This window comes from Puma concolor, chromosome A2 (assembly GCF_028749965.1).
Source record: "Puma concolor isolate L17-30 chromosome A2, mPumCon1.1.hap2, whole genome shotgun sequence".
NCBI lineage: Eukaryota > Metazoa > Chordata > Mammalia > Carnivora > Felidae > Puma > Puma concolor.
In genome coordinates, this window is record NC_141668.1 from 97,553,426 (window position 1) to 97,576,346 (window position 22,921).

At 39.3% G+C, this 22,921-nt stretch overlaps 1 long non-coding RNA gene across 1 annotated transcript in view; it reads left to right on the forward strand.

The window, feature by feature from the left end:
- Positions 1-7,301: 7,301 nt before the first annotated feature.
- Positions 7,302-22,921, forward strand: part of LOC147583350 (uncharacterized) — a 63,228-nt gene continuing 47,608 nt past the window's right edge. Inside the window, exons 1-2 of the long non-coding RNA XR_015243062.1 lie at positions 7,302-7,372; positions 9,240-9,429. This is a non-coding gene — a long non-coding RNA (uncharacterized LOC147583350). The remainder of the gene's footprint in view (positions 7,373-9,239; positions 9,430-22,921) is intronic.

Below are 22,921 nucleotides of genomic sequence, written 5' to 3' on the forward strand. Positions count from 1 at the left end.
CTAGGGTACCTTCAAAGTGCCAGCCTCTATGCTAAGTATTTGGCAGACTTGGCACAGGGCATGCGTTTTAGGTATTATTAGTGTTAACATTAATTATTATTACTAGTTAATTTAAGATTGATAGAAACTCTATAAGATAGAGATAGAGTTTATTCCATTTTATATATAAGAAAACTGAGGCTCAGATATTTTAAGTGATGCACTTCGAAGATACCTGCTAAATCAGAGGCAGAACTAGCCAGAATTTGAACCCAGGTCTGTTAAGCTCCAAGCCTTTTCCTGTCTTCTGGCTTTAGGCACTCTGAATTCTGTAATTGCATTGTAAATCACTTAATTTTGTAGTTACTTAATGTTATTTGGAATAGCAGAAAAAAATTAAAAATCTATAAATATGCAATTAAAACTAACAAAATTTCAGTAAACTTTTGGGGTATAATATCAATATACAAAAATCAGTTGTTTTAATAGATACCAATAAAAACAATTAGAGATAGTAATTTCTGTATATATACTATTTATGCTTTAATAATTTATGCTTTAATAATATATATACTATTTCTATATATATATACTATATATATATATACTATTCTATATAGAAATAGTAATTTCAACATTTATAAATGTTGTAATTCACAAATATTTACAAAATGTATAAGGTATATAGAAATACCTAACTAATTATCAACAATACTATAAAGACTACTAACAAGAGATGTGTAAGACCATAGGTAAAATATACATATAAAACTTTGTGATGAAACTAACAGAAGAAACTAAATTAAGTAATATACTATATTCATGAAAAGGACAACTTAGTATCATAAATTTCTCTCTAATGGATAGTAGACTGAATTCTAATAAAATTTTTGATAGGAGTTTAAAATAAATTTGACCAGGTGAATCTCAAATTTATATTAAAGTGTTGCCCAGAAGAGCCAAGATAATTCTTCTTTTTAAGTTTATTCATTTTTTGTTTTGTTTTGTTTTGTTTTTTGAGAAAGAGAGAGACTTGGGAGGGACAGAGAGAGAGAGAGAGAGAGAGAATCCCAAGCAGGCTCCACGCTGTCAGCAGAGTTTGATGTGGGGCTCAAACTCATGAACTGTGAGATCATGACCTGACCCAAACCAAGAGTTGGATGCATAACCAACTGAACCACGCAGGTGCCAGGCCAGGATGACTCTTAATACTACTAATAATGGAAGATGCACCATGCAGAATCATGATTTTTATAAAGCTTGCATAAGAATAGACAAAATACCAATGGAAAGATTGGAAAGTCACAAAATAAGCCTGCTTATATATAGAAACTTGTTTAAGAGAAGTAACATCACAGAGTACAATGGGAGGAACAAAAGATTCAGTAAATGATACAGTAAAAATTAGCAATCCATGTGGAAAAAAGTAAATCATATACAAACAACAATGAATTCTAATGGTTTAAAGACTCAATAATAGCAAAACTTTAAAATTTTAGAAAACAAACATGCAAGAGAATATATTTATTATTTGAGGTTGGCAAATATTTCTTAAACAAGAAATAAAACACAACACACAGCACAAGTATTGATAAATTTGACTAAAAACATAGAAAACAACTGTATTAGAAAAGACACCCTGAACGAAGTTAAAATCAGTAACACACACAGGAAAAGTAATTTGTGATTGTCCTCCTGATTATTTAAAGAATAAGAAAAGTTGACAAAAGATGTGAGCATTTTATAGAAGAGGAAACCCAAATGTCCCCAAACATAGGAAATGATGCTTAACATTACTAATGCTCAGATACCTACAAAGTAAAACAATACCGATATATCTGTTATCACCCACCCTGTCTGTCATCTAAACTTTAGTCAAACATCTAAAAGTCTGGTAATACTAAGTGAGGATGAGAACATAGGGCAAGGAAACACAGGTGCATTTCTAGTGGAGGTGTCCGTTGCTTTAACCTTTTCAGGTGGTCATTTGGCATATCTGGTCAAGTTACAGATGTGCAGACCATACGACTCAGCATTGTCACTTCCTAAAAAGTTCTAGCACACGTGCAGAAAGGGCATATCCAAGGACAATCTTCTATAACATATATAACAGGAAAAGCCAGAAACAACTAAATCTTCACCCATAGAGGCATGAGGAAAATACATTGTGCTTATTAAGAAAGCTGATGTGTAGCATTCAAAATAAAAAGATAAATCTATGTATATCAACATGAATAAAACTTGAAAATAGGTTACATGGACAAAAATCTGTGACAGGCTACTCATAATATACCATGAATATAAGTATCTTTAAATTGCATTTTGTTATATATTATGTATGAACATATATGTGTGAATACATACATGAATCATGCATATATTGTGTATGTGTAAAAGTTAAAAGTCCTAAATAAGAAGGGTATATGAGAGCTTCAGGTTGGTAGCCTTCTCTGGGGTGGGAAGAGAATGGATTAGGTGGGGCTGCAGTGGAATTTCGAAGACTTTTAATGCTTTTTAATAAAAATTTTGAAGCAAAAATAAAGAAGATGCATTTGGGGTAGTGGTCAGAGAGTATATCTTAGAACATTTTCACAAGAAAAGAAAGTGAATTTTCTAGCCTAAAGGTGACTTTTGAGTGAAGTCAAGATCTTAAGACCCATCTCACCCATTAGTGTGCAAGTATGATCATGGTCTTTGTATCAATTTCTTAATTATTTCCCCTTTTCTTTCTGCTTTTTCTTTGACTTTTTTCCCTTAAATTTCTTTCTCAAGAGTTCTTAGACAGTAATTTTTGTCATCTAGCCTGTGGGAGAGGAGACTTGCATTTCAGGGCACCTTCAACTTGCCACCCTATATGCCAAGTACCGAGTAGACAACTAGTTAATTTGAGATTCACAGTAATCTTACAGGACAGATATTGTTTAGCACCACTTTTACCTACAAGAAACGTGAAGGTCAGGGAGATTAAGCAATGCATTCAAGGTTAAAAGGCTAGTCAGCCAGGATTAGTCAGGATTTGAACCCAGGTCTGTTTGTTTCTTGCATTCTGCGATCTCCCCTGGCAACTGTGTCTTACCAATAGACTTATGAACCATGCTGTACACTAGCCAGGGGGCTACTTACTATTTAAATTATTTGTGTGGCACTTCATGTTTGCAGTGTGTTTTATACTTATTTTTATTACTTATTCCTATTTTATAGCTGGTCTCAGTTTATAGCATGCTTTCTACAACGACAGTTGTAAAGAAAAACATACACACAACCGTCTCTGCTTTGCTGGATTGAGTCACTAGGGATATTCACATGAGCATCAGCCATTTTGGATGATGGTTATTAGGCATATTTCTGTTCTTTGCAAGCCTACTGATGACTGGCACAGTTTTCTTCTGAGCAGATAGAAACACTCTTGAAATGGAGAGAGAAAGTACAATACGATCTTCAGTGAAAGTAAGCAAAATACATTCACGTATTACCACGTGTTGGGGCAGATGAAATGATAGATCCCTTTCAGTCCTTTTAACAAGGGACTTTTCATTAAAAAGTGTTGTAAGGATTACTGTGGTCCTGCCTGGCCTGATGGGGGACAGCAAAGGGGAGCCACATAATAACCATTACTCAAAAGCCTAAGGTTCTCTTTTCCTTTCTCTCTTTCTTTAAGAGATTTCCAGGCCTAGGTTTTTCTTCACAGAGATAAAGACAGAGGAGGACACAAAATCGCCCTGAGAATATCGGTAACGGGAGCCCGGAAAAACAATAGGACACTGCTTTTTCCTTCTCTGAAAGAATCGGCAAGCCTTGGCAGATGCCAGAACTTTGCGCACAATCACATTTGGGTTCTCTTTTGGAGAAGGCTCAAAGGTTTTGCTTTTTCCTCAAGGCAGAAAGACGAGGGAGGAGGGTGAGGGATTTCTCAGTTTCTCCAATGTTGTGACCAACTTCCTCACCTCCTCCATCACTGTCTTCATCCACATCCTTGTCATTATTCACAGTGTCTATGGTTTGAGCAATTAATTTGCCATGTTCCTGAGCTAAACCTAAAGTAGTATTCTCATTTTACGGGGAAGGTAATAAAACTGGTTTCTTAACATTATTACACACACACACGCACACACACACACCATGTGCATGCATGCATATGGGCACACACACGCAATATTTTGGGGGGTAGTGCTTTTCAGGAATATGTTCCTTCCTGAGGACGCAGATTTTACAAATAAAAAGTGTTAACAAAAGATTTTGAATGTCACATTAAAAAAAAAAACAAACAGAAGAAAATGTAAGTGAATCCCCTGTTATCCAGCTTCTAGAAGCAGCCACATTCCTTGGATCATGGCCTCCGGCCAGCAATCACATCACTGACCTCTGCTTCTGTCATCACATCCCCTTCTCTGAAAGGCTCTCCTGACTCCCTCTTTCCCTTATAAGAACCCTTGTGATTACACTGGGCCCACCTGGGTAATCCAGGATAATCTCAACTCAAGTCCTTAACTTAGTCACATCTGCAAAGTCTCTTTTGCCAGATAAGGTAACAGATTCACAGGTTCCAGTGATTAAGATGTGAACATCTTGGAGGGCCATTTTTCTGCTTACCACACCTGTTTTTCACATATCAACAAAACTCTCTGGAGACAACTCAATGAAACTTACAAAAAAAAATAAAAAGAGATGGCCCATTAATTATTAGGGAAACGTCTAGGGAATCATAGTATCTTAGTGCCGAGAGGAACTTTGCATTCTGCTCTTGGTTGCAGACATGAGAAACAGAGGTCTAGTAGAGGAAGCCCATTGTCTGGCAGATGCATGGTCAGGTGGGAGTAGCATGGTATCAGGAGCCCAACTTCCAGCTTCTGGCCAATGCTACGAAGGTCTGCATTAGTTCTTAGAGTTCAGGGAAAGACTGCTTATCTGTATCATGGAAAAGGTCAACAGATTAGTAAAGAAATCTTTGTAGAGAAATGGGACTTTGAGTCTGGTTCTGAGATGGAAAAACTCTAAGTTTCTGCCAAAAAGTCATTTGATCCCTCTTATTTCCAGAAAAGTCATTAAAGCATTCACATAATAATCAGACATTATAGTTTTAAATTTGGTGGAGGGTAATTAATTCAGATCTCCCACCTTTCTTGGGATTTATCTGTGCCACTGTTTGAAGATTCAGCCAGGTCTGCTCTGCTAGGAGACAGGATACAGGTGCTGCTTGCCCACACTCAGTGGAATGCATCCAAACTCATGGCCACTGTGTGTGTCACTGGCTTATGATGTTTCCTTCCTTAGAACTTTCTTATATTTACTGTGATAATTACTTTAGATATAAATGTCATCTTAGAGGCCATTTACTATCATACTTTTTCATGGTCAAATTTATTGATCATAATCTCAACCCTTTCTTATAACATGACATGCACTGGAACATTCCTGAAAGGACCTTTCCCTGAAAACAGTTTAGGGCCTGAAAAGGATACATAATGGTTAATGGTGTGCAGGTTTCTCTGAAGAGAAATTCCAAAGCCAACAGGAATCAAGGGAGAAGCTGAGACCACATCAGTACTAATTGTTTTCTATGCTAATAGGGAAGAGCACCTGGGGAGAACTGACAAGAAATGAGGACATTACACTGATTTTTTTTTTCCCTTACCCTAAATTGGATGCCTTTATGGCATTGGAAAGGAGTCATCATAATAATCCAGGGACCAAGATGGTACATTGAAAGATGTTTCTCTCTTCTTCCCATGCAACCACAATAGAAAAGCCCACCTCTTCAGTAGGAACGAATGTCACCCTCTCCTATTTCCCCTTCACCCTCTGTGCCTCTGTGAGAACAATTCACCTGCTGTCTGACTTGTATTAGTGCTATCTGGACAAGAGAGGGAGGCAGGGACTTTGCTTTTTATTTTATTAAAATTCGTTCAAAGGATCCTTGAGCTAGGGCCATTTACTTTGTGCTATACCCCCATAGATGCTCACTAATGCTCTTCTCTCTTCATTCTCTCTCATTGATTTTTTTTTTTTGACAATTACAATAATAGAATAAAGTATTGGGCATAGCACTGGGAAACGTGACCTCTAATTCCTTTTTTTTTAATATTTATTTTTTTGAGAGAGACTGAGTAAAGGAGGCACAGAGGGCAAGGGAGTCACAGAATTCAAAGCGGGCTGCAGGCTCTGAGATATCAGCACAGAGTCTTACATGGGGCTCTAACCCATAGACCGTGAGATCATGACCTGAGCCTAAGTCAGATGCTTAATCCACTGAACCACCCAGGCCTCCATGTGACCTCTAATTCTTATTCTACACTAAGGAGCTGTGTTGTTTTGGGTAATGACTTTCCACCTCCAGGCCCAGGTTTCTATTTTAGCAAATAAATTGAGTGTGTAGGTAAGTCCATGAGAAGATTGACGGATGGTTCTTAAGTTTTTAGAGTTTCAAACTCCTCTGGGAATTATTTGTGGACTCTCTACTTAAAACAACTATAGTCTTTGGACTAGATGCTCTTGAAAATCTCTTCAGTTCTATCAACTATTGTTATAGCAGATGCTAGGACCTGGGTTAATTACTTTTCTGTTTTCTTTCATTTCCTGTTCATAATAAACCTAGGAGTTAAGTATCATTATTTCTTTTGTTACCATTATTTTTGGAGAAAAGAAAATGGAGGCTCAGTGTCAGCCAGCTAGTTAGGAGTAAAACTGGACCCAGAAGCCTTCATGCATGAGAAGCTTCTGTGTACAGGCATGTTGGTGGCTAGGAGACTAGGCTTAAATCCAGAAAATTATACCATACGTATTAAGTTTCAAGAAAAGGGAACACAGTGTGAACACTCATTTATTTTAGTAATTTTGGCAAAAATTGGGCTGGTGGGTGATATTAGAACTTGGTTTGTTAGCCCACATGTGACAGCCAGATTACCTAAGGCTTACTGGATACTTCAAATAGCATGTTCAAGAATGGTTTCCCAAAATGATAATACTGATGGATGGATTTCCATGGCATATGCAAGGAACAAAAAGAGAATGGAATAAATGGGATAAAATAGTCATCCTTACCAAAATTTTTTTCTGCAGAGATTCACTCTGGATTGCATTAATGTAGTCACGTATTTTAGAGCAATTTAAAATCAAAATAGCAATGTATTTCCTGGGAAATCCCATCAACTAAATGAGTGATGAACCAGGCCATAGGAGGAAAGTTCTTACCCCTCTAGTGAGCCAAAATCTTTGTTTGACTTTTCACTCAATTTTATGTTTCTTTTTGAAAAGTTACTGAAATTTGTGATAATGAAAACATTTCCAGATGTCTGAATTCTTTTCTATTTGCATGTTTCCCTACTAGGGACAGAAAGATCAGAGGCGGTGGCCAAAGGAAGAGGTAATGATGAGAGGCTCCTAGTGGTAAAGTGGGGTGAGTAGACAAGGGCAATTTCCTTCTATTCTTGCTGTTGATGACTGTCCCCATGGGACTGTTTTGTTGTTGTTTGTTTCCTTGTTGTGTTTTTTTAGACCTTTTACTCAAGGTCTCAGTCTGGTTTCTCCTCAAGGGTAGTGACCTAAGAATTATGACAGCTGGGAGTATCCCTAGGAGACCTGAGATCTGAAGCTAGATTTTATTAAATCAGAGGCTTGCCCTCCTCAATTACTGTTATGTGCTTTCCTACCTCCCCTTTGCTCATTTATTTCCTGATACCTCACTCTGTAAATTTTAATTAATTACATACAGAATCCTGGACCATCATCAAATTTGAAATTAGGATATACAAAACTAGGATATAATGAGAAACAGATGTCCAAATGACTATGCAAGGAGCAACATCAGTTAAAATCTACAAAATGGGTTATTTTTACCAATGGCTTCCTATAACTCTGACTTCTTGATTTGGGTTTGCTGATGGGAAAATAGTAATACTTGGATTTAGACAACTACTAGACTATATTGAGAAGGGGGGTGTCGTAGAAGCAGAGAATATAGGAGTATGACTTTTCGTGTTATCCCTTAGGACTGGAAGACATCTTGGGCCATTTCTATAACAAGATGCCTTTTATTTATCTACCATAAGGAAGCTGTCTCTGGAACCACATGTTGTCATCCAGTAATGACATAGGGATGGAGGGTGAGAAAGAAAAAGAGAGAGTGACTGATTAATTCTCCCCTATCTAGTAGGACAAAGACCCAGACAGTAGAGTGAACTGTCCTGACAGAATCCTTCAAACAGAATAAAAGGAAGAAAGAAACAAGGAGAGATAGATATTAATGCCTACCTCAGAACTGCATACCTAGCAGATGAATCCAAGAGTGGGCATGGCATTTCCATTTTTAGTCATATCACCATAACATAATGGTTGTATGCATTTGTATGCACAATCAAAACACACTGAAAACTGTGTATATCTGTGTTTGCTGCTGAGGGTACAAAAGTGAACAAGAGAACATCCCTGCCCTCAAAAAGTTCACAGTCTATTCAGGTAAGTAGACACCTTAAACAGGAAGCATGTCCCATCCCATGTGATCACTTCTATAATGGGGTTTTACCAAGGGTAAAATGTGAACACAGATACATCACCTCATCCAGTCTAGGGGAAGAAGAGGTAGAGACATAAGCATAGCTAACTAGAATATATAACAAAAAATAGCACATCATTTAAAATGAGATCAATATCTACAGAACATCTAGGAATTAATCTACCAAGATTTACTAAAGTCCTTTGTGGAGACATTTCCATAAGTCTACAAGCAGATCTAAAAGAAACCCCAATAAATATTTATGAATAGGAGGCCTTCCCATTGGAAGATTCAATTGAAAACCACCAAATTAATCCATAAATTCAGTGACATTCCAGGCACAATTTCAGCAGGATATTGGGGGAATAGAGAGAGGGTTTGACAAGCTCATTTTAAATTTTATCTGAAAGGATAAGGTCTATGTTGCATCCCACCAGATATTAAGATACACCATAATGTCAAGCAATAAATAAAAGATGTGATGTTGGCCATGGTGCATACTTATAGACCACCAGACCTATAATTAGGTTACCACATAGGGTGAACTTGGTACCATCAGGAAACAGCTATATTTCTTTCTGATCTCTGACCTTTAGACACACGGTGTCATCCCTCATCCCAGCCCCTTGGTGACATCACAAACAGATCCCCACCTCCTGCGTAATTTCACTCATGGTTCAGATATTAACAAGTTATATCAATTGTGGTACATATTAATTAAAAAGTGTGTTTCACGCCTAAGTAGCTGTTATTCCTTTTCCATCTTGTTCAGATCTGATAAACTCAGACCTGGGTGTTTGAGCCTCTGAGAACCCACGTGACCGAGAGAATAAGTTTCCAGTTACACTGTCCCTTTGGAATAAGCGACTAAATGTGGTGTCGTAAGGCAAAGCAGCAGGAAAGGATGAAATCTACACACAGCACCGTGGAACAAGCACGAAAACCTCCATATCGGCGAAAAGGTAGAAAGTAGATTTCCGTTTATACACAGTATCACTTGTGCACATTAATAATACATTCATGAGAAAGAACAGCATATGTGTTTCAAAAATACACACAAAAACTAAAGGCCACATGCAGCAGAGAGGGTGCCTGGGCAGGAGCTGTGAGTGGGGGTTGGACGTGGCTGAGGAACACAGAGGAAAAATAAGTAAACCAGAGAAGGCTTTGCTCAGGCTGGCGATGATGGTGAACCATGAAACAAGGGACAAGATAAACTCCACTCCGTGAGGGCAGGGGTGGTGCCCAATCCGAGCCCGGGAGCCAAAAGGGAACAGTGGGCATGTGAGGATGGGAGGAACACTGGGGCCCAGGGAATGGTGCCTACTGTCACAGCGGCTGTCGTAAAGTGCCACGTGCAGTGGGCTGACACCCAGAACCAACTCCGCAGGGAGTGGAAAGAAAAGGCAGATTCGGGAGTGTGAGTGTGACCCTGTGTCACGTGGCATCTCTGGCGGGAGGGACACCTGTGTGGCGAGGTGCTGGTTGCCAGGGAGGAGCCGCTGTGTCCGGTGGTGTGAATGCATCGTGACTGCACGTGGGCCCTGGCCAGTTCTCGCTGCATGCTCCCGCCTCCAGACACCGGAATGGATCCGTGCGCCTCAAACCCGCCAACCCAGGAAACACCTGGGAAGCTTACTGGAAAATCCCAAAGCTGGGAACACAGCCCCGGGGATTCGGATTCGGTACTTGTGGGGAGCACCTGGCATGAGGACCTTATGCAGCATCACTGGTGACTCCAGTTCTTCGGACACTTGTGAGAAAAATACACACAGGTATTTACCGTTTCAGAATACAGATGCTGTCTAGAAATATCTAGTTGTTACATCAGTGCCCTCTGAAGACTGTCTTTGCATTTCTCAAGGACTTCCAGAGAATGTTAACATTAGGACGGCCGGCCGTGGGCAAGGGGAGTGTCCCAGAAGGCCTGAGCTGATTTCCTTGTGCACAGCTGTAGTGTGTATGATCAATACAAGCTGTATTCCAAACTTATTTGAACTCCAGCATCCCTCTTCTTTTCTGGAACGTTTCGCGGGGTTATTGTGCATTAGAATAGCCTGCGGTAAATATTGGGTCTCGTGAGGTTTCCCAAGCGCTTCGTGAAAAGCCCCTTTCGTTACCTTAGCTCTTTTGCCAGTGTCCTCCCTGCCACATGTGCAGACCTCTGAGGATGTCCTCTGGTCTCTGGCCTCCCTCTGCTTTTGGTTAACACTGCCCATCCTTCATCTTCTAGTTTGCCTTATCACTGCTGCCCTCACCCCCTCAACCACGTCCTGTCCTTGCCAGGCTGGTTTTTGATGCTTCTCTGAGCTTTCCACAGTGTTCAGTGCTCTTTCCTAGTCTCTTCTCCTATTACTGACTTTGCCTTCAGAAGTAGTTCATGTGCTAACGTAATTATGGAGGAAGATGCAATGAATTTCAAAGCAATTTTCAGAGAATAGTGAGGATGCCAATATCTGCAGATGTGTTAAAGATATAAAATAAAGATGGGGCGCCTGAGTGGCGCAGTCGGTTAAGCGTCCGACTTCAGCCAGGTCACGATCTCGCGGTCCGTGAGTTCGAGCCCCGCGTCGGGCTCTGGGCTGGTGGCTCGGAGCCTGTTTCCGATTCTGTGTCTCCCTCTCTCTCTGCCCCTCCCCCGTTCATGCTCTGTCTCTCTCTGTCCCAAAAATAAATAAAACGTTGAAAAAAAAATTAAAAAAAAAAAGATATAAAATAAAGAGATAACAAGGGATTGGGCTAATCTGAAAGGTTGAACAACAGATGGGGTTTGACCGCATTCTTAAAAGAGTTCCCGCAGTAGCTCTGTAGCAACCAGCCTGAAGTATTAAGAGGCTCATTAGCCAAGAGTCAGTGATGTGGGTTGTAATTCACTGCCTCTACCCAGCTGAGTGACCTTGGATAAGTCATTGACCTGCGTGTGCCATAAATGCTCACCAGCACCCCTTCCTGTCCTCACTGTCAAAGACTGTTCAGGATTCTAAGTCCTCAGATCCTTCGTGTTACTGGATCAGTGTTTCTAAATTGGGAGAATGGATGACATAAAAGAATGACAACTTTATCTTTTGTCAGGCGAGGACATTTAAAAAATTATAATCTGTGACATTAATATTTTGTTAAATAAAGGATAATTTTAAGTATCCCACCAAATTAAATAGAAACATTTATTTAAATAAGAGGGCATATGTAGGCATGTAGGTAATTGTAGACAGAACTCATTGTGTGCCAATCCTATTGTTTTGTTTCCAAGCTTGCTGCAGTGTAGCTGAAAAGCCTCCTTGCTGAGGAAGAGTAGGTGATTAGAAGGTGATGGTGGTGTTGAGGGGGGGGACCCTAATCCCAGGGCACAGCGTCAGGGGCCAGGAAAGGGTCAGAGGCCTCACCTCCTGGCCCGTGGGAGATTGGGGTCTCTTTCTCCTTGAGGCACTCATCAGGTGAGTTGGAAGAGTTTTCTAAACATCATGATGAAACCAGGAAACACTTTCCTACTCATTAAACTTCTCATATGAGTTTAATACGTTTATTTACAAAACCTTTAGGTAACGCTTTGTCGTAATTGCCGTAGCCTTCTAAAATACAGCGGTCTATGGTGATTCAGGAAGCAATGATGATTTGTATCAATTTAATTGTCCCTTTTGATACTTGATATCCACGGCAAACATCTTGTTCTGCTTTGTTCTAGGTGGCTAGTGTTACTGTATACATCCCATATGGGATTACGGTTGTGGGTGAAGGAATGAAGGAGAAAGCATTCAGGCTAGTCTCATGGGACAGAAATAGTGAAGGGATGAAGCACAAGAGATTTGAAAGGTTTCTCTGGGCTTGGAGAAGAACCAAGTCTGGCAAGGGAGGGAGGAAGAATCTTTAAAAATTCTTTGATTCCCACAAAATTTTAAGGCTCTTGGCTTTCCCTTGAGAATTTTGATACACTCAGTGAAGATGAGAAAGTTGGGTTTTTTTCATCCATACAAAGCACAGTCTTGATTTGGGGAGTTGAGTGGCTATCTTGATTTTGAACTTGTTTACTGCTAGAAAATAATGGCTTCCTGTTTTTGACAAGGGAGCAACATCAAAAAAGGTTTACACACGAAAATTAAAAGGTTTCTTGGACAGCAAATACACCAGCAGTATTTTGGAAATCAGTCCTAAGTGAATCTGAAAACAGAGTAACTGTCCCCTGAAAGGCACATGAGCTTGGTAACTAATGTGAAAATTGTTTAATAAATGGCAATTTAGTCTAAATACAGTCTTCTAATGAAGGGTAGGAATGTCCCCTAATAGCCAGCTCCATTCATTTCAGCTTTTAGGGTAACACAAAGCATGTTTTCCTATGGCAGTCAGTCTTAACAAAAATCTCTGGGTCTCTCTAGAAAAGGTCTAATTTAGTGGGAAGATAAATGCTAATGTTGGTTTGAATTTCAGGTGTTTGATGCATCTTTGTATACACTCAGTTACGAATTTAAGGTCTGTGATGGGCTAGCTTCTGAGGCTTCAGAGATGAACAAGACACAGTCTATCACCTCAAAAAGTTTATGGTCTAGTGCAGAGGTCACTAAACGTTTTTGTAATGGACCAGATGGTAAATAGTTTAGACTTGTGAGCATAAGCTCTTTGTTGCGATTACTCAACTCTGCATTGTACTGTGAAAACATCCATAGGATAATGCACAAGCAAAGTCGTGGCCTGTTTCAATAAAACTTTATTTACAAAAATAGGCAGGATGTAGGATTTGGCGCATGAACTAGTATGCTAACTCCTGGACTAGTGACAGAGATAGCTTATGGGAATTGGCAATTATAACACAAGGTAAGATGTTTTGTAATTAAGCTGCTTTGTGAACTTGAAGAAAGGGGTTGATTCTGTTTGGGAGAAACATGAGAAGTACATTCAAAACTAAATGACATCAAGTTTCATCTTCAATGATGAGCAAGACTGGGCCAGTGAATCAATGACTGTTTACTTCCCTTCTTAGCAGAAAACATCCTCAAGTTTTTCCATAACAAAGGATTTTTGATTATAACATTTTATTGCAGAAATATTTTAAAAAGAAAAAGTTTATTCTGGGAAAATGAGAAACAGAAACCTTACTTAAAATGGAGTTGGGAAGTCCTAGAGGGGAAGCTATCATGAACAAACTTTCTGTGGCATCTTACTTCACATTCCCAGGCAGGAAGAAGTTCAGTTTATGGCCTTGGAGAAGTTTTCTACTTGCCCATAAATAGCCCGGCCAATGAGAAACCATGACTGCCCTGAACTCTTGCTTTCCTCCAATAGACTTCGGTGCTGAACAGCTGGAGGACCAGCTTCCTCCTTTTCTCTCTAAAGTATGCTCCTCTCCTTTGTTCTCTGGGCTTGTCAGTGGTTTTCCGTAGCTTGCATGTCTCAAACTGCAGTTCCTCTGGTGTTCCCGCATTAACTCATTTTGGTGGTAAAATAGCTGCCTATTTTATTTTTAAAGTTAGTAATACTTTTAAAGCAGCCTCTCTACTTGATCCAGTATCAATAAACTGATAAACCAAAGCTTGACAAACAATATCCAAACTAAATTTAAAGGGCCATGTATATGACCATCTGGTTGTAGATGAAAACTCTGAAATCTCAAATATTTTATTGGATTTGGGAAGGAAGAGATAGCAAAAAGAAGGGAAAAAAGTTTTTAATGTTTATTTTATTTTTGAGAGAGATGGAGGGAGAGAGAGAGAGAGGGAGAGTGCAAGTAGTGGAGGGGCAAGAGAGAGGCAGACAGAGGATATGAAGTGGGGTTTGCACTAACAGCGGTGAGCCCAACATGGAGTTTGAACTCACCAACCGCAAGATCATGACCTGAGCCGAAGTCAGACACTCAACCAACTAAGCCAGTCAGGTGCCCCCCAAAAGAAGAAAATTTAACAACTGATCATTTTTAAAAATATTCCAGTGGCCTTCTTTACATGCAAAACAGCCAAATTTTCCAGTTCGGCATGTGTATCAGTTTTCTATTACTGTGTAACAAATTACCACAAAGTTAGGAGCTTAAAACAGTGTTGTGTTTATTATCTCAGAATTTATGTGGGTCGGTTGTCTGGCATGCTCATCTGGGTCCATTGCTCAGGGCCTAACAAGACTACAATGAAGGCATGGACTATACTGCATTCTCTTCCGGAAGCTTGGCTAGGGAAGAACTCATAACCCAAGCACAGGCAGGTTGTTGGTAGAATTTATTTCCTTGCAGGTGTAGGACAGAGGGCCCTGGATTTTTTCAGTTTGTTGGCTACAGGCTACCCTCAGTTCCCAGCAGCCTCTCATGGCTCCTAGCCATATGCCTTTCTCCAACATGGCCTCTCACTTCATGAAGCCCACAGGAAAGTCCAGCTGTAGTCTGTTAAGACAGACTGTCATAAGAACAGAACCTAACCATGTGAGAGATATCTCATCACATTTACCAATATATTCTCTAGATAAAGCAAGTTGCAGGTCCTGCCTACACTCAGGAAGAGGGAACTCACCCCTCCCCCCCACACTGGGAGGTGGGGACAATTGAGGCGGGTAGGGAGCACCTTAGGGTCTGCCTGCCACAACATGCCTACTGTTCTGTGTGCCCAGTGTTTGGTTTTCCTTGGGATTAAATTAAATTAATAGGCTTAATTTAAATTAAATTAAAGGCTTAATTTATGAACATGTATAGCCAATGACCGTGGAGTAGTCAATAAGAACAACCCAGCCTATGGATGCCTGAGTGGCTCAGTCAGTTAGGCGTCCCACTTCGGCCCAGGTCACAATCTCACGCTTCATGGTTTCTAGCCCCACTCGGGCTCTGTGCTGACAGCTCAGAGCTTGGAGCCTGGAGCCTGCTTCAGATTCTATGTCTTCCTCTCTCTCTGCCCCTCCCCTGCTTGCACTCTGTCTCTCTGTCTCCCAAAAATAAATAAATATTAAAAATAAAAAAAAAACAAAAACAACCCAGCCTATGTACTGGACATTAAGATATGTTATCTCCTTTTTGCAGAAGAGGTTATTGGTGCTCACAGAGGTTGAATAAATTACGGAAGATACTATAGGTGCTTAAGAGCTCTGATCTGAACCAGATCCGGGTGCCTTTGAAGGCTTTTCTTACTCAGTATAGCACTGTGTCAAGTTAACTGAAGATGGGCCAAAGCTCTGTGAGAAAGCACACTTCATAATGTTCTGAAGCTGAAGGTTTGCCTTCTGCCCAAGAGTCATATTCCAAGGGATCCTTGCTCACAAAGGACCTAAAGAAAGGATATGAAAAGGCAGTGCATGTTTGTGGTAATTATGCAAAATGAATTTTTTATCATGTGTTTGTGAAGTATGAAGAACATCGTCCTTGTTAATTGAAGATATAGCCTATCTCTTCAAATATTCTACTCCCAAACAGAAATCTGCTGACATGAGTTATTATAAAGCTTTGACACTCATCCAGCTCCCATGACCCATCCTTCTTTTGAAAAAAGGGAAGAAAAAAGTTTGGCTTCATTTGGGAAAGATTATGAATCCTATCAGTCAGGATAGACAAGGCCATGCTGTGGTATCAGCTCCAAATGCTCAATGGCTTGCAGCCAAGGGCTTAATTCTTGCTCACACTTTATGTCCCTGAAGAATCAAGAGGGTCTCCTCTCCTTATCCTTGCATTCTTACTCCAAGCTTCTCCAAATCGAAGGAATAGTTACTATCTGGAATATTGCTTGCCACCATAGCAGAGGGGAAGGAAGCTCCTCTCCAGTGGCGATAGGCTGTTAGCAGAGAAAAGACACATGTCTTTTATGCTCCTGACTTCTTAAATCAACAGCAGCCACTTGACCCTGTCCAACCACAAGGGGGCCAGAATGCTATCATGAACCCACCAGGTAGCAAGCTGGCAATATTCTGTGTACTAATGACTAGCGATGAATTCCCCCAGATTCTCTGTCTTCCAAGTTGAGAGATTTAGACAATGGCTGCCCCAACCCATTATCTTGTAGATAAAGAAACTAAGGCAGAGGCAAATCATAAAGGAAGAACAAAGTGTTAACTCTCAGGTCTCTTTTGTTGTTGTTATTAAGTCAAGGTTTCCAAACAACCATAGGCTCTGGAAATTAACCCAATTGATTTTTTTTTTTTTTTTTTGGTAGCAATAATGTCTGTAATCTGTAATCAGATTTTAGTGAGTTTCAGAAGGCAAACAAATGTGATCGAAAGCAACAAAGAGAAAATGCATGGGACGATTTGGAGTCTAAAAGTTTGTTCTTAAAAGAAAGCCCAATGTGTTTGCAAAGAACAAGAGTAAAATATTCGTGTCCAAATCCGAGAAGTACTCCAGATATGGACGGTGTTCACACTGAAAAGGGATACGATGTTGGCATTAACATTAACACTGAGGTGGTTTTGTGAGGCTCTCTCTGGCTTTTGAAATGAAGCTTTTAAATTGCACTGGTTAATAACTACAGAGTAAGTCTGAGAGCAATAACATATCCCCTTAATAAAACTTTATGTATGAGTATTTTAATGAATTGTTTCAGTATACAGAACTTTCAAAGAGAGCCAAGTTAGTGGTTGAAAACAGAATAGGTTTCAGTCCTTACTAAGAAACTCAATCCTAACAACTGGTATAAGAATTAAAATGAAGAAAGGGGCCTGTCTTACACACTAGAATTTTTGGAAGCCATTCTTTTACACACTACGTTTTAGAATTTCCAGGCATCTGTCTGTTGCTAGAATACCTACACACTTTGTGGAAGCTTTATTTGAAAATGCTGTGTACCTTGTCTAAAGGGCCAGCTGGGATGCCAGAAATAGTATCGGCTCTATTTATGTCTTTGGAGTAATTACAGTGGAATTTAAAGACTTAGTTTATAGATCCAAGAAGAAGATCTTCTGTGTACACTAAAAGGATGAATCCTTTCCAGACGACTTCTCATTTGGCTGAAGAAGAGCTTGAGGAAGCATTTCATAACGTCAGCCAAAGTCGTTTTTAGCAAGACCTGGGTGGGATTCTTGCTGTTGATATCCAAATTTAAAAAAGCCTTGATTTTAATCTATCCAAGGTTACTTTGTTGTAGTTATGAAACCATGAATCAATTTTAAAGCTTTCAGGGATGAAAGGAGATATTGAGACAAGTGCCTGCTATCTTTTGTTGAATGGGGGGAAAATATGTTAACCGATTTCCTGATGACTTCGCCTGGTGGACTTGACTTTTGTTTAGCTAATGTCTTTTTGGAATGCATCTCTGTTTTTTCCTATTCATGCCCTGCCTCTTACCAAAGGCTAGCGTGTGTATGTGTTCAAGGAGAAAGATGCAGTGTGTGTGGTCAGTATGCTTGTCCTCCACTTACGGGATGTAAGCTGGATTCTGCTGGGAGACAAGGATGCTAAATGCTGATGAGAATGAGGATGTACCTTGAGGGAGATTACAGGACTGTATGCTTTCTAGACAAAGGATGAAAGACTGCTTACATATAGAATCTGCTATGCTGCCCCCGTCCCAGTCTTTTTAACTATGAGGATAATAATTAATTCTAAATGTGTCCTAGTATACAACAGACCTTTGAGAGAATTCGTTTGTGTTAACGTCCAAAAAGATCAGGAAAAACTTCACTGGCTGTGCAATCCATCCATCCTCTTAAATGTTCATGTGCGCTTAAGAGTCCCTCTTATTGTTATTATAAGCAATAATAATAGTGATTTAAACATATTGCTTGCTTACTTGGTGTTAGACAGTTTGTGTGGTTTCCAGACTGCAAGGATGAATAAGCTAAACATAGTCTTTGTCCCCATGAAACACACTTTGTGTGTGTTAGACACAACATTGTGTCTAATCTTAAGACAAAACTTTAATATTGGTATCATAAGCCCCACATTACTGATGGAAGAACTGAATCAAAAAGGTTGAGTTTCTCTCCTAAAGCCGTAAAGCAAGAAAGTAATAAAGATTCAAACCCAAGGCTATCCAACTGCCTTGCCACTCCTCTTTCCTTTTGGACAGACTTTCTCTGTAACACAGAATCGAATGCTTTTGGAAATATTCTAGTCAAAATGATCATGGCCCATTTTGTGGAAATTGAAGTCCCCACACTCACCATGCTGCTTTGTTCTCTTGTTGATCCGGTTGAGCTAGGCAATATCACTTCCCCCAGCCCCCTTCCTTCTGTTGTCCCAGGTTAGAGTCAATCAGAAGAGAAGCTTGTGTGAAATTTGGGAGCCATGGTCGAAGCAGGAGCCATTACATTCTGAAGGACTTTGTATGGTTAGATATGGGAAAGAAATATGCAGAGGTGCCTGGGGGCTGGGGTGGGTGAGGTGTCTAGCTTGACCTTGCTGTGTCCTCCTTTCCATGGACAGGTCTTCCTTCAGACATCAGACTGAGAAGCAGAGGCTGTAGCCCTGTCTGATGCTTGCCTGTGGACTCACTGAGGTGCAAGTTACACGGGGATCCTAGTTCCCTATACCTTTCAGCAAATGGTCCTTTCCTGAAGGGATCTGCTTGGCTTCTCAGATTTCCCTGTGAGATCCACCTTGTCTCCCCGTGCCGTAGCTTCCTGTGGGCTGGCAAGGACTTCCTTTTTGATTTCTCAACAGCCTCTTCTGTATCTTCTCTTCCCAGCTCCTCCTACAGTTAGCTAAGGTCCACTTCCTGTAAAACGTTCTTATGGCATAACTCTTACGGGGTTCTTTTTCCCTTTGTGGGCTGGGGCAGACCCGTTGTTAGCTGAAAGGAAACCCCAACCTGATTTACAGGTACTCTCTCAGCTTGACCTCATTTGAAGATGGCCAGCCTTGGTTCAGGTAAATCCTGGGGCCTCTTCAATTTTCACAGCACAATGCCACGTCTCTTGTCAGCACAAGCGATCACATGTCTGTCATTAATCAGGAACAAAAGCCTGAAATCTTTACCAGACAAGCTCACTCACACCGGTTTGCTACCCAAACTTTATTAAAAGTTCTGTTAAAAGGATTTAATTTATAGAGGTTTACCTTCCTATGGAAACTTTTAAACTGGAGGCAGGGCGGGGGTGGGGGGTAATTCACAGACAACTGCATTGGCCTGAAGAGGGTATTAAATATTTTGGAATTAGTTACTAATATTTAAAAATTGGGAGATTTCAGTTACAAGTCTGGATCTCCAATTTCTTTTTTGAAAATGACAAGATCCCATGTCATTGGGCCCACTTTCCTAAATTGCAACATGCACTTCATTTTGCCCCTTGGGCATTTGAACTGGTGACCCACTGGATAGTCCAGGTTTTACCGTGTGGAACGTGGGTCACACTTGACATACACAAGGAGGTGTGCTATAAGAAAAAGCTATGAAAAATCTCCACTGATTGGTTCCAAAGATGTTGAGGATAGCGTCACCTTACGGTTTAGCTTCCAGGGGCCACATTTGGAACAGACCAGTGAGCGATTTGAGTTTCGTGTCAAATCTGTGACCATTCTTCTCCTTTGTCAGCCTGCGACAACACAGCTAATGGGCTAGGATGCTCCCTGGCTCTCTGAAAGCCACCACTACAGGCCCCTGTACTCACCAGCCGCCTGTACACCCAGGCCCAAGTCCTGCTGGCACCGTGGTATAGAGCTTCGCACAGCACACTACCCTGTTGATGTTAGAGCATGGTCTGTCTTGCAGGTTTAAGTTCCAGGCTTGGCTGCAGGGCTGGAGCGTTTCCTCCCATAAATGTATGATTTGCAACACTGTTGACTTTTGTTTAGCTTTCCTGTTTGTCATATCTTGCAATGCTTCCTTTCGGTTAAGAATATTTGGCAACTTTGTTGAAACAGGCTGGCTGCCTTAAATCAAGAATTTAAAAGTTTAATTTAGGTTGATTATTCTCTAAAGAAAAAAAGGGAGATGCTTTTCAGCATAAATTTTCACTTCCTCATTGTAGAAGATCTCTTTATCAGCTGACTTTGTTAATAGAGTTATCTCTGAAGAACATGAGATCTTCGAATATGTGGAGGGATGGTTATAAGTAAAGGATATATATAAACGGTGTCTGGCACAAAGTTAGAATGCAGTAAATATTAGGTATTATTGCTGTATGTACAAGATAAATTATGTAAGTGATTATGTTTCCTATTTTACTTTGGCTTCCAGGAAGCTCCAAAGCCAATTTATGGCTGAACTGTAATTGCCAGGTAGGAATTATACTTATGCCTAATTACTGTATCTTTTGCCACCCATGTGAACTCTCTAACACTAACTACTCCCTGATTCGATTATTTACTTCTCTTTTTCCATTAAGCTCTATTTATTTTTTGTATTTTGTAATCCATTGTGCGATGATAGAGATAAACAGAGCAATACTAATCTTTATTACCTAAAACAAGGATTAAAGCTCCAGTCTCCTAACAGGTTTATTTATCCTTAATCTATCAAAAATTCAAATTAGATTTACAATCTAGAATCCCAGCAATTTTTTTTCTAATACAGAGATTTCAATAGAATTCTAACATTAGAAAATACTATCTCCTGAAAGATCAAATCTAAATATCTTAGCCTGACATTGAAACCTTCTTCACAGTAACTTTGACCTGTTAATGCAGTTGTATGATTCCCCTGTGAAACTTCCACTCCGCCCGTGTTGGCCTGTTGAGAGTCAGCTCTGCAAAAGTACGGGGTACAGTCAGCAAAATGAGGAAGGAACCAAATCCCAGGATTAACCGCCCTCCTGGATTTTCACGGCACTGGTATATGGAGGGCTTTGGGTTTTCTTGGTTTAGACACCATTTGGGAACAAACATGTGCAATGGGGTATTTTTCCAAATAAAAAAGAGAAAGTTTGAAAACTTAAAAAAAAAAAAAGATTAGATTCATTTTGGCTCTGTTTCTTATAAACAACACAAAGTCTAGTTAAGCTCTTTGCTGACCCAGGAACACATCTGTGTGGAACTGTTTTGTTTTTCTTTTTTACAGTAAGGTTAATTTCCAAGCCTACTGACTTCCTGACCTTCTTTCAGTATGCTTCACTTTTGCCTCTGGACAATCTTAGCCCCCCACTAACTTCCTCTCCCTTCACTCATTCATTCATTTTATTAATTCTGTAAATACTTGTTGAGCTATCTTATGTGACAGGCATAATGACAGATATTGAAGAGAGGCTGAAGAAGATAGACAAGTACTTACCTTGTGAGTAGCGAGGAGTAAAAACCAAACCAGCCACGTAAAAAAATAAAAAATTACAAGTTCAGATGTTCATGAGAACTATGTAGATAACTGGTTTGTAAATAAATGTATAACATTAATGTAGACAGTTAAGAGTAAGGTTAGGGGAAGGGTTAGGGAATGAACATGCTGGGAATATTTGGTCATGACAGGCGTCTCTGAGGAAATAACATTTTGGAAGAGGAGAAGGAAGAAACGTAAAGAGAAATAAGTCTCAAATATGTTACATATTATATATAAAGATAAGATGAATGATATATAAATATATATTTCTATGATATATATAATATTTATATAATATATATTTAATATATATAATACATTTAATATATATACATATTATATATAAGATTACATATTATACATAATGATACATATTATATATAAAGATATTATATTACATATCATATATTACATATTATCTATAAAGATAAGATAAATAATATATAAATATATATTTCTATAATATATAATATTTATATATAGTATATATATTTAATATATAATATATGATATATAATTTATATAATTTATAAATATGTATTTTATTTACATAAACATTATAGAAATATATATTTCTATAATAATATATATTATAGAAACATATAAAGTTTATATTTATAAAATATATAAATAATATATAAAATATTATATATTATGTATGTTACATATTATATATAAAGATAATATATAATATATATTATAATATATAATACCTGTGATATACATATGTAGTTTGCACAGACAATACAGTCAAAAAGACAAATTTTAAGCTATTTAATTTCTTTCACATTTTAATTTTCTGTGATTATAAAAATTATATGTGATACAAATCCTTATCAATTAAGGAAATAAACTGCTATTTTCTCAAAAAAAAAAGCAGCTTATTGGATATTGAGATACCAAGCTCAGCATACATGTTCTTCAAGGACGTTCAGAGTGGAGAGATGAGGGGACACAAGACAGAAAGTTCTGTAGGACATAGGGATAGCAGTGAATGAAGTATGCCTATGCAGATGAGGAGGACAGGAGAGGGCAACCTGGTGCTTCAGGGAAAGTGTCCTGGGAGTGAGGGTGCAAGATCCCAATCTGAAGGACGATTAGAATTTAAACAAGAGAAGGGTGACTAGCATGAGAAGAGGCAGAAAAGTAAGCAGAAATTTGGATATGTGAGAATAAATGTTGGGATGAGTCAGCCAGTATGGAATGGGATGTTACTGGCAAGCCAATGACAGTTAAATCCAAACGGATGGTAGTGCAAGGGGCACTAGAGAAAATCTGGTGGAAAACAGAAAATCAAGAGGAAAGAGTAGGCAAC